The sequence below is a fragment of the Loxodonta africana genome, chromosome Y, assembly GCF_030014295.1.
Source record: "Loxodonta africana isolate mLoxAfr1 chromosome Y, mLoxAfr1.hap2, whole genome shotgun sequence".
NCBI lineage: Eukaryota > Metazoa > Chordata > Mammalia > Proboscidea > Elephantidae > Loxodonta > Loxodonta africana.
The window spans coordinates 14,069,973-14,083,951 of NC_087370.1; positions in this window are offsets into that span (position 1 = coordinate 14,069,973).

Genomic DNA, 13,979 nt, shown 5'->3' on the forward strand with positions numbered 1-13,979 from the left:
GCTGAACGTTCACTGTGTTTTAAATTTTTAAAACAAATAATATTTCATTGTGTTTTTGGTGAAAGTTTACACAGCAGTTTAGGTTCCTATCCAAGAGCTGTACACAAGTTGTATTACATTCTTCACAATGCTTGAACATCGTACTTGTTTCTATTATGGTCGTTCCATTTCCATTAATCTTGTTTCCCTGTCCCACACATTCTCATATTTGTTTTAAAACATTTGTTGACTATTTGGTCTCATATAGTACATACAGGTGCTATTCATTATTTTCTCAGCCAGTCTGTTATTTTGCTACAAGGTGACCTCAGGTTAGTTTCTGTTCAAGGTTCAAAGAGTATCTCAGGGTAGTAGTCTTGAGGGATCTCCCATTTTCAATTGGTCCAGTAGGTCTGTATTGTTTGGGGATTTTTTTTTGGTAGGAATTTGAGGTTCTATCAGGGTCTATCTATTGTGGCTGTAATCAGAATGGCTAGTAGTGGCAGCTGGCCATCATCTAGTTCTGATCTCAGAGTAGTTGAAGCTATGGTTTGTGTAAACTATTTGCCATGTGGACTAATTTCTTCTTTGAGTCTTTAATTTCTTTGTTTTGCTCTGAATTAGTAAAGACCAATAGTTGTATCTTAAATGTATCTACACTAATGACAGAAGACCAAACAAGTTGTAGGATGACATTACGGACATCATATATAAAGAAAGCAAAGGGTCATTAAAAAGAAGGAAAATATCAAAGGGGATTTCAGAAAAATCTCTGAAACTTGTTCTTTAACGTAGAGTAGCTAAAGGGACAGGAAGAAATGGTGAAGTAAAACAGCTGAGCAAAAGATTTCAAAGGACAGTTCGATAAGACAAAGTAAAGTATTATAATGAAATGTGCAAAAACCTGGAGTCAGAAAGTCAAAAACGAAGAACACAGTTGGCATTTCTTTGAAGAGCCAAGACACTTTTCACCACAATAAGATGTAGAAGAACATAACCTTATGAACTATATTATGCTTGTTGTTTCTGATGTCCTATAAGGCTATGGTTCTAAACCTTCAAACCCAGAAATCCAACCCCACAAGGTGTTCAATTCTGTCTAAGAAGTATCCTTAACTATGCATCATATGTCTTTGTTTTATATGTATATATATATATATCTATCTATATGATGGACAATGAATAAGGAAGACTGAAGAAGAATTGACACCTTTCAATTGTGGTGTTGGTGAAGAATATTGAATATACCATGGACTGCTAAAAGAACAAACAAATCTGTCTTAGAAGAAGTACAACCAGAATGCTTCTTAGAGGCAAGGTTGGCAAGACCATGTCTTACATACTTTGGACATGTTGTCAGGAGAATCAGTCCCTGGAGAAGGACATCATGCTTGGCAGAGTACAGGGCCAGCAGAAGAGAGGAAGACTGTCAATGAGGTGCAGTGACACAGTGGCTGCAACAATGAGCTCATCATAACAACCATTGTAAGGATGGCTCAGGACCAGGCAGTGTTTCGTTCTGTTGTGCATAGGGTTGCTATGAGTCGGAACCAACTCGGCGGCACCTAAAAACAACAACATATGAATATATGTGCATACTGTCATGAAGATGCAAATACAGATAGACATATGTTATATACACATATATATACCTATACACATATACAGAGCCCTGGTGGTGCCTGGCTTCTAACCCAAAGGTCAACAGTTTGAACTCTCCAGCTGCTCCCCAAGAGAAAGATGTGGCAGTTTGCTTGCATAATGATTTACAGCCTTGGAAACCCTATGGGTCAGTTACACTTTGTCATCTAGGGTCGCTATGAGTCAGAACCAACTTCATGACGATGGGTTTGGTGTATTTTGGATGTGCACATGTGCCTACATGGATACATATATAACCACACATAATCTTTAGCACTTTTTGCTGTTGTTTCAAAATTACACATGCCACAATTACCAACAGGTCCTTTTTTCTTGTGTCATTTTTATTAACATCATTAACAATCAAACTGTGTATGCATCACCTTTATTTGTTGATACCTTTTCCATCACCAGAAATAAAAAGTTTCTGCTATCTAGGCAGTGAAACTTCCTCTCACCCCCATCACCGATAGCCACTAATGAACATTAGTTTCTGTAAATTTACTCATTCATATCATTTCATAAAAGTGAGAAAGTACTCTATGTTCATCCGTGCTCCAAGATGTTTTGGGAACTCTTTTTTTTTTTTATTTCTGAGTAGAAGTCCATTGCATTTACGTACCACACTTTACTTATTCATCTGTTGATGGACGCTTACATTATTTTCATCTTTTTGCTGTTGTGAATAGTGCTGTGATGAACATAGGTGAACACAGCAGCATATGTCTGTTACGTTACTTGTATACACCTAGTAATACTTGATTATCACTAGGGTGTATACCTAGTAATGGAATTACTGGGCAATATGGTAGCTCTAAGGAACCCTGGTGACACAGTGATTAAAACACTTGGCTCTTAATTGAAAGATAGGTGTAGCATTCTTTTTCTGTAAAGATTTACAGCCTTGGAAACCCTGTGGAGTAGTTCTGCTCTGTCTTGTAGGGTTGCTATGAGTCAGAATCAACTCAACAGCAGTGTATTATGGCAATTCTACCTCTTTTTTTTTTTTTTTTTTGAGGAACCTCCACACTGTTTTCCACAGTGGCTGTACCATTTTGCATTCCCACCAGCAATGTATAAGGGTTCCATTTTTGCCATCCAGCACTTGTATTTTTTGATTTTTTGTTTGTTTTTGTCCATTTTCATCTTGGCCATCCTAGTGGAAGTGAAATGGTATCTCACTGTGATTTTGATATACATTATGAGTTGGAATTGACTGGATGCCAACAGGTTTGGTTTTGTTTGATGGGTAATGATGTTGAGCATCTTTCATGTGTCTGTTTACTATTTGAATATCCTTTTTGGTGAAGTACCTGTCCATATCTTTTGTCTAGTTTTTGATTGGGTTATTTGTCTTTTCTTGCCAAGTTGTAAAACTTTTCTATATATTTTGAATATTAAACTCTTATGTGTTAAATTGTGCCCAGAGAGTGAGGGTTGCCTCTTCTCTTTTGATGAACATAAGTATTCAACTTTTATAAGATCTTGGTTATCTATTTTGTTTTCTGTTGCTTATGCATTGGTTGTTACATTTGATCATCTGTCACTGGAAAAAATTAGGTCCCAAAGCTTTGCTTCTATGTTTTCTTTCAAGACTTTTATGATTTTAGGTTTGACAGTTAGGTACTTGATCTATTTTGAATTAACTTTTGTGTGTGATGTGAGATGTGGATCTTGTTTCATATTTATGATGGTGGAAACCCAGTTTTGCCTGCACCATTTTTTGCAGAGCTTGTTCCTTCCCCATTGACTGGATTTAGCTTGTTTGTAAAAAATGAATAGATGTTTTGATTTATTTCTGTATTTTCAATTCTGTTCTATTGATCTGTGCATCTCTTGTTAAGCCAGTACTGGGATGTTTTGATTACTGTAGCTGTGAATGGGTTTTGAAGTGAGGAAATATGAGACTTCCTACTTTTGTCTTTTTTCTTCAGAATTACTTTGGCTATTCAGGGTCTTTTTTCTCCAAATAAAATATGTATTAGTTTTTCCCTTTCTATAAAGAATGCTTTGTAATTTTCATCAGTATTGTGTTATATCTGTAGATTGCTTTGGGTAGTATGGACATCTTCACTACATTAAGTCTTCCAATCCATGATCATGAAATGTTTTTTCATCTATTTGGACCTTCTGTAGTCTCTTTCTAGGAGCCCTGGTTGTGTTGTGGTTAAGCACTCAGCTGCTAACCAAAGCTCAGTGGTTCAAACTCACCAGCCACTCCACAGGAAGAAGATGTAGCAGTCTCATCTATAAAGACTGACAGCCTTGGAAATTCTATAGGGCAGTTCTACTCTGTCCAACATAGTCACTGCTGGTTGCAGTCAACCCAATAGCAAGGGAATAGTCTCTTTAAGCAGTCTTTGATAATTTTCATTATATAAGTCTTTCACATCTCTGACTAAATTTATTCCTGGATATTTTATTCTCTTGGATGCTGTTGTAAATGGAATTGTTTTCTTAATCTCCTTTTCAGGCTTCTAACTGCTAGTATACACAAACCAAACTTGTTTTTGTGTGTTGATCTTGTATCCTGCAATTTGCTGAATTTCCCTATTAGTTCTAGAAGCTTTGTTGCAGATTCCTTGCATTTTCTGTATATGGGATCATGTTGTCTACAAATAGAGATAGTTTTACTTCTTCCTTTCCAGTTTGCCTAGCTTTGTTTCTTTTTCTCACCCTGTTACCCTGGCTATTATTTCCAGTGCAACATTGAAAGTGGTAGGAGCTGGCATCTTTGTCTTGTTCCCATTTTCAAGGAGAATGTTCCCAGTCTTTCCCCATTGAGAATAATGTTGTCTATTGGTTTTTCATAAATGCTCTTAGTTCTGTTCAGAAATTTCTCTTTTATTTATATCTTGTTAAGAGTTTTCATCAAGAAAGGGGAGTCAACATAGCAGTATAGACAGAAACACCACGCCATCCTTCTGCAGCAAAAAACTGGAAAACTAAGTAAAACAGGTGCAGACATCAATCCTAGAACCCTAAGCATCAAATGAAGGGATAAAGGACTAGATTAAGCACTGAATGCAAGAAGAAACTGATGAAGAACAAAGAATAAGAAGAGCTATGGAAAGGAAGCCCCTTGCCAGCTAACACAACACGGCTTCACCATCTTGGAGCACAGCCAGCAACAACTCAAATGGTCTATGGCAAGGCAACTTCACAGAGTTGTCAACAGGAGACAGAACACCCAGTAACCAGAGAAACACGTTTTCCCACTCCTCAACTTCCTGACCTGTATGCTGTCTCTACCACTCCTCAATGGGCCATGGCCATCTGGCGTGAGGGACACTGGCTTACCGCCACCCCTGTTTCACCACATTCCCATTGGCTGTCTCCCTCCCATCTAGCCCCCATGCTGTCTCTGCCTCTTACAGATATGCTGTGCCACACTGCTTGGCTGGAGAGGCACTGGATTGCTGTCGCTCCAAGTCTAGCCCTATCCCGTTGGCTGGCTCCCTCAGTGCAATATTTTTTTTCTTTCTCTTTGTCCTTCTCTTTGTCCTTCCCATCTAGCCCCAGGTACTGCCTCTGCCTGTTCCTGACACAAGCTGCACTGTGATGCTCATCAAGGAATATTTGCCACCACCTTTGACTACCCTAGCCCCACTGGCCAGCTCTCTCAGACACACTATTTTTTCTCTCCCTTTCTTCCTTTTCCTTCTCCCTTCAAAGTAGCTGCTTGTGCTGCCTCTGCCCCATCCTGGCAAGTTGCACCGTGTCACCCAGTGAGAGAGACACCAGCATGCCGCCACCTTGATTCTACCCCACCCCGACTCACAGGCTCCCAGAGCATCATATTTGTTTTCTCTTTCCTTTTGTTCCTTTTCTTTCTCTCTACAACTTATCCCCATTCACCAACTCCACCCCTTCTTGACAGACCATGCTGCAGCAGTCAGTCACCAGCAATGGCCTCACTGGGCCTGTCCTGTCCTATCTGTTGGCTTCTGCCATGGTGCCATTTGTTCTCTTTTCTCTGTCTGTCTTTGTCCCTTTTCTTCCTGCCAGCTACCACCATACACCACCTCCACCCCATCCTATTGGGCCATGCCTTGCTGCCTTGCCTAGAGAGCCACCAGCATGTGGCTGCCCTGGGTCTGCCCCATCCCCAACTACTTGCTTTTACTGCACCTCCATTTTCTTTCTTGCTTTTGTTTCTCTTTTCTTTCTCCCCACTTAGCTCTGCACATCACACCTCCTACCTTCCAAATAGCCATCTTTTCCACCCCACCTGCACTTGCCAGCCCCGTCACACTACCAGCTTATTTTCTTTCTGTTCCTTTTCCTTCCCCCTCAGACATAGCTCCCTATACCACTTACCCCCTGCTGTCAGACCCCTGGTGTGCTGCTGCAGCTGGAGAGCCACCAGCCCAATGCTTCCCTGCGTCTGCCCCAACCCCACCACACCACACCACAACTTCTTTTCTTTTTTTTCTCCTTTACTTTCTTTCTACCTTCCACCTAACCTCTGATGCCACCTCCTCCGCTTTCCTGCTGGCCCCAGTTCTGCCTAGTTCCTGTATGATGGCTACTTTAAAAAAAACTCGCCCCCATCACCTAGCCCAGTATACCACAGCCCCTTCTCACTGGCTCCCAAAATACTGAAGAGGCTAGAACATCCTCAACATTCAGGCCAGCTGCCTCTTAGGGCCCACACTACACATCCTCCTGCCACTTGACTGGCTGTTCTATGGTGGGAAGTGAGCCCACTCCACTCCCCATTTGCAACACCCACCTATCTGGTTAGGGGCTGGGAAAGCTCCCACACTGCTCAGCCAACATTGGGAGACAAACAACGCCTATCCAGTCCTTCCTCAGCCACCTCGCCAAACCATTGTACGGCAAAACAGGATCGTGCTGCCTATTTCTGTCCTGTGCACCCAGACAAGGTGCTGAGTAAGCAGCAAAATACCCCTGGTCTGCTTGTCCTGACATATCAAAACAAAACAAAAAAAGCAAGACAAAACAAACAATAAATGAAGCAAATAATACCTTCGTGTCTCAGAGACATCAGAAAATATTAAAACATAAAAAACCAAGACAAAATGGTTTCAGCAAATGATCAAAATAATAAGGTGACCTTCTGGTAGAAGAAAAGAGTGGAAGTACGTGACATGGAATTTAAAAGACTAATATTTAGGGCTCTCCAAAAGATAAGGAAAGAGATCAAGGAAAACACATACAAAATCAAGGAAAAAATAGGCAAAATAATGAAAAACAGACAAAACCAGTGAAAACAGCCAAAACCAATAGAAGAACTTAGGAAAATAATACGAGAACAAAATATCAAAATAAACAATGAGAAATCATACAAAAGTAGCAACTAGAAATCCCAAATGTAAACAACAAAATCTCAGAAAAGGACAACTCTACAAAGTTTTAGGAGCAAAGCTGAAACAATGGAAGACAGAATCAGGAAAATTAAAGACAAATCTATGGACTCCACTTTATTTGAGGAAACAATTTGAGAAAAGAATAAACAAAATAAACCTAAGAATGATGTGGGACAAAATAAACAGCAAAAACTTATGCATAGGGGGGCCAAGATGGCTGACTAAGTAGACACTACCTCTAATCCCTCTTGCAACAAAGACTCGGAAAAACAAGTGAATCAATCACATACCTGACAATCTACGAACCCTGACCAACAAACACAGATTTAAAGAGTCGACCTGAGTGACAGAGACAGAGAACGAACAACTAGGGGGAAGCAGAGACTGTTTTCGGAGCCTGGAGCCAGCATCCCAGTCAGGTAACCTTGGCGCCGGGTTTAGGACTGGGTACAGGGGACATGAACACAGCATCCTATGACGGCGCAAACACGGGGCGCAGCCCTACCCCCCTGAACTGACCTCGGGAGGGGGCCCAGCAGGTCAGCGTGGGCGACGCAGGGACACGGCTGGGAGGAGAAGTCGCCAAGAGGCAGCGACTGGTTTTGGAGCCAGGAGTGCAGCATCCCAGCTGGGGAACCTTGGCGCGGGGCTTTGGACTGAGCACAGGGGAGCTGGGCAGGACATCCTGTGAAGGTGCAAACACGGGGCGCAGCCCTACCCCCCTGATCTGATCCCAGGAGGGGACCCAGCCGGTCTGTGCAGGCGCAGCGACGCGGCTGGCGGGAGGAGAGGTCCCCAAGTGGCAGCGACTGGTTTCAGAGCCGGGACTGCAGCATCCCAGCCGGGGAACCTTGGCGTCGGGCTTTGGACTAGGCGCAGGGGAGCTGAGCATGGCATCCTGTCAAGGCACAAACACGGGGCATAGCCCTACCCCCCTGAACTGACCTCAGGAGGGGGCCCAGCTGGTCCGCGCTGCAGCCAGGCGACGTGATTGGAAGGAGGAAAAGTCCCCAGGTGGCAGCTGTTGGTTTTGGAGCCAGGAGTGCAGCGTCCCAGCTGGAGAACCTTGATGCTGGGCTTTGGACTGGCAGCGGAGGAACTGACCGTGGCTTCTGTGGGCCTGACCATCGGGGACAATCTCTACCCAGCAAGCACACATGGGCGACACACCCCTCGGGAACCTCAGATAAAATAGTCATTCCAAGCAAGATAAGTAACTTTGTCCATATTCCCCAGTGCTACTCTCTCCTGTTTTTCTGAACCCTCCCCTCCCCTTCCCAGGTGGCTTCATTAACATTGGAATTTCCTGAGCCAGAGGGAGAACTGCTCCGCGGCTTTTCTTTTCCCTTTTTTTCTTGGTCTTTTCCTAACCCATTCCTCTGGCCTGAGAGAAGCAGCCACAAAAAAACCCAGGGACCAAAAATTCTTTCCTAATTGGACTAAAAACACAGAACCAGCTCCAGCCAAGCATATGTGATCCACAGTCTCCGGCTTTCATCCCTACAGGGAACAAGGTGGCTATTATAATGCAAAGGCATTTCTGATAGGGATCTGACTGCATTTTTTTTTAGTGGATTTACTGGGAAAACAAGTTTCCCAGGTCTGATATCTCTACGTATTCAACAGAGCCCTAACTGACCCACAACAGGAAACTGAGGGCTGAAGCTCCCCCAGGCCACCTAGCCTCTTGCCTTAGGGGTCTAAGAAGGGTGACACCTACCAATCTGTAGAGGTACTTGCACTGGGGGCCTAAGGTACAGTTGCAGAGCCCTCCCACCAAGATGCTTTAGCAATAGAGACACACCTACCTCCCTGGCACTTGGGGGAAGCCTGTCAGCATCCTGCACCCCGGAGTGTGAAACCCTACTGCTACTAGAATCTGGTGCACACAACTATCACCACTACTTCTCAAGGTGGATAGGTAAAAGTGTGCATCACAGACTTGATGACCCAAAATCAGATTCTACTCAAGAATAGTGAATGGACTCAGGCGTATATGCCTGGTAACAGCCCAAACCAGCTGGTAATGCATCCTAGGTAAGTGAAGGGCTACAACAATCAAGACAGCAGAATCTAGTAGCCCATCCACGTATACTGAAAGAAAACAAAACAAGATAAGACTCAGTGAGCAAATGTAGAATAAATCACTACAATATCTTAGTGGTGGCTTGGAGACAGCAGTCGATATCAAACTACATAAAGAAGCAGACCATGACAGCTTCTACAACCCCCCAAACAAAAGAATCAAAATCTTCCCCAAATGAAGATACGATCCTGGAATTATCAGATACAGAATATAAAAAACTAATTTACAGAATGCTTCAAGACATCAGGGATGACCTCAGAAATGAAATAAGGCAAACTGCGGAAAAAGCCAAGGAACACACTGATAAAACAGTTGAAGAACTCAAAAAGATTATTCAAGAACATAGTGGAAAAATTAATAAGTTGCAAGAATCCATAGAGAGACAGCATTCAGAAATCCAAAAGATTAACGATAAATTACAGAATTAGACAAGGCAATAGGAAGTCAGAGGAGCAGACTCGAGCAATTAGAATGCAGAGTGGGAAATCTGGAGGACCAGGGAATTAACACCAACATAGCTGAAAAAAAATCAAATAAAAGAATTTAAAAAAAAAGAAGAAACCCTATGAATCATGTGGGACTCTATCAAGAAGGATAACTTGTGTGTGATTGGAGTCCCAGAACAGGGAGGGAGGACAGAAAACACAGAGAAAATAGTCGAAGATCTGCTGACAGAAAACTTCCCTGACATCATGAAAGACGAAAGGATATCTATCCAAGATGCTCATCGAACCCCATTTAAGATTGATCCAAAAAGAAAAACACCAAGACATATTATCATCAAACTTGCCAAAATCAAAGATAAAGAGAAAATTTTAAAAGCAGCCAGGGAGAAAAGAAAGGTCTCCTTCAAGGGAGAATCAATAAGAATAAGTTCAGACTACTCAGCAGAAACCATGCAGGCAAGAAGGCAGTGGGATGACATATACAGAGCACTGAAGGAGAAAAACTGCCAACCAAGGATCATATATCCAGCAAAACTCTCTCTGAAATATGAAGGCGAAATGAAGACATTTACAGATAAACACAAGCTTAGAGAATTTGCAAAAACCAAACCAAAGCTACAAGAAATACTAAAGGAAATTGTTTGGTCAGAAAACCACTAATATCAGATACCAGCACAGCACAAGGTCACAGAACAGAACATCCTGATATCAACTCAAATACGGAAATCACAAAAACAAATTAACATTAATTAAAAAAAATGCTCAAAACAGGGAATCATTGAAGTCAATATGTAAAGGATCACAATAATCAAAAAGAGGGACTAAATACAGGTGGCATAGAACTGCCATATGGAGAGAGATGCAAGGCGATATAGGACAATACAAGTTAGGTTTTTACTTAGAAAAATAGGGGTAAATATTAAGGTAACCACAAAGACGTATAACAACTCCATAACTCAAAATAAAAACCAAGAAAAACGTAACGACTCGGCAAACATAAAGTCAAATACTATGAAAATGAGGATCACGCAATTTACAAAGAAAACTGTCTCAGCACAAAAAAGTAAGTGGAAAACTGAAACTGTCAACAACACACATAAAAACGCTTCAAAATGACAACACTAAAAACTTATTTATCTATAATTACGCTGAATGTAAATGGACTAAATGCACCAATAAAGAGACAGAGAGTCTCAGACTGGATAAAGAAACACGATCCGTCTATATGCTGCCTACAAGAGACACACCTTAGACTTAGAGAAACAAACAAACTAAAACTCAAAGGATGGAAAAAAATATATCAAGCAAACAATAAGCAAAAAAGAAGAGGAGTAGCAATATTAATTTCTGACAAAATAGACTTTAAAGTTAAATCCACCACAAAGGATAAAGAAGGACACTACATACTGACAAAAGGGACAATTGACCAGGAAGATATAGCCATATTAAATATTTATGCACCCAATGACAGGGCTGCAAGATACATAAATCAAATTTTAACAGAAGTGAAGAGTGAGATAGACACCTCCACAATTATAGTAGGAGACTTCAACACACCACTTTCAGAGAAGGACAGGACATCCAGTAAGAAGCTCAATAGAGACACAGAAGACCTAATTTCAACAATCAACCTACCTGACCTCATTGACTTATACAGAACTCTCCACCCAACTGCTGCAAAGTATACATTTTTTTCTAGGGCACATGTACATTCTCTAGAATACACCACATATTAGTTCATAAAACAAACCTTTGCAGAATCGAAAACATTGAAATATTACAAAGCATTTTCTCAGACCACAAGGACATAACAGTGGAAATCAATAACAGAAAAATTAGGGAAAAGAAATCAAATGCTTGCAAACTGAACAATACCCTCCTGAAAAAAGATTGGGTTATAGAAGACATTAAGGAAGGAATAAGGAAATTCATAGAACGCAACAAGAATGAAAATACTTCCTATCAAAACCTCTGCGACACAGCAAAAGCAGTGCTCAAAGGCCAATTTATATCGATAAATGCACACATACATAAAGAAGAGAGAGCCAAAATCAGAGAACTGTCCCTACAACTTGAACGAATAGAAAGTGAGCAACAAAAGAATCCATCAGGCACCAGAAGAAAACAAATAATAAAAATCAGAGCTGAACTAAATGAATTAGAGAACACAAAAACAATTTAAAGAATTAAAGCCAAAAGCTGGTTCTTTGAAAAAATTAATCAAATTGATAAACCATTGGCCAGACTGACTAAAGAAATACAGGAAAGGAAACTAATAACCCGAATAAGAAACGAGAAGGGTCACATCACAACAGACCCAACTGAAATTAAAAGAATCATATCAGATTATTACGAAAAATTGTACTCTAACAAATTTGCAAACCTAGAAGAAATGGATGAATTCCTAGAAAAACACTACCTACCTAAACTAACACAATCAGAAGTAGAACAACTAAATAGACCCATAACAAAAATTGAAACAGTAATCAAAAAACTCCCAACAAAAAAAAAGCCCTGGCCCGGATGGCTTTACTACAGAGTTCTACCAAACTTTCAGAGAAGAGTTAACACCACTACTGCTAAAGGTATTTCAAAGCATAGAAAATGACGGAATACTACCTAACTCATTCTATGAAGCCACCATTTCCCTGATACCAAAACCAGGTAAAGACATTACAAAAAAAGAAAAGTACAGACCTATATCCCTCATGAACATAGATGCAAAAATCCTCAAAAAAAATTCTAGCCAATAGAATTCAACAACAAAAAAACAATCCAGCACGACCAAGTGGGATTTATACCAGGTATGCAAGGCTGGTTTAATATTAGAAAAACCATTAATGTAATCCACCATATAAATAAAACAAATGACAAGAACCACATGATCTTATCAATACATGCAGAAAAGGCATTTGACAAAGTCCAACACCCATTCATGATAAAAACTCTCACCAAAATAGGAATTGAAGGAAAATTCCTCAACATAATAAAGGGCATCTATACAAAGCCAACAGCCAACATCACTCTAAATGGAGAGAGCCTGAAAGCATTTCCCTTGAGAACGGGAACCAGACAAGGATGCCCTTTATCACCACTCTTATTCAACATTGTGCTAGAGGTCCTAGCCAGAGCAATTAGGCTAGACAAAGAAATAAAGGGCATCTGGATTGGCAAGGAGGAAGTAAAATTATCTCTATTTGCAGATGACATGAGCTTATACACAGAAAACCCTAAGGAATCCTCCAGAAAAATACTGAAACTAATAGAAGAGTTTGGCAGGGTCTCAGGTTATAAGATAAACATACAAAAATCACTTGGATTCGTCTACATCAACAAAAAGAACATCGAAGAGGAAATCACCAAATCAATACCATTCACAGTAGCCCCCAAGAAGATAAAATACTTAGGAATAAATCTTACCAAAGATGTAAAAGACCTATACAAAGAAAACTACAAAGTACTACTACAAGAAACTAAAAAAGACATACTTAATTGGAAAAACATACCTTGCTCATGGATAGGAAGACTTAACATAGTAAAAACGTCTATTCTACCAAAAGCCATGTATACATACAATGCACTTCCGATCCAAATTCCAATGTCATTTTTTAAGGTGATAGAGAAACAAATCACCAACTTCATATGGAAGGGAAAGAAGCCTCAGATAAGTAAAGCATTACTAAAAAAGAAGAAGAAAGTGGGAGGCCTCACTCTACCTGATTTTAGAACCTATTATACAGCCACAGTAGTCAAAACAGCCTGGTACTGGTACAACAACAGACACATAGGCCAATGGAACATAATTGAGAACCCAGACATAAATCCATCCACATATGAGCAGCTGATATTTGACAAAGGCCCAGTGTCAGTTAATTGGGGAAAAGATAGTCTTTTTAACAAATGGTGCTGGCATAACTGGATATCCATTTGCAAAAAAATGAAACAGGACCCATACCTCACACCATGCACAAAAACTAACTCCAAGTGGATCAAAGACCTAAACATAAAGACTAAAACGACAAAGATCGTGGAAGAAAAAATAGGGACAACCTTAGGAGCCCTAATACAAGGCATAAACAGAATACAAAACATTACCAAAAATGACAAAGAGAAACCAGATAACTGGGAGATCCTAAAAATCAAACACTTATGCTCATCTAAAGACTTCACCAAAAGAGTAAAAAGACCACCTACAGACTGGGAAAGAATTTTCAGCTATGACATCTCCGACCAGCACCTGATCTCTAAAATCTATATGATTCTGTCAAAACTCAACCAGAAAAAGACAAACAACCCAATCAAGCAGTGGGCAAAGGATATGAACACACACTTCACTAAAGAAGATATTCAGGCAGCTAACAGATACATGAGAAAATGCTCTCGATCATCAGCCATTAGAGAAATGCAAATTAAAACTACGATGAGATTCCATCTCACTCCAACAAGGCTGGCATTAATCAAAAAAACACAAAATAGTAAATGTTGGGGAGGCTG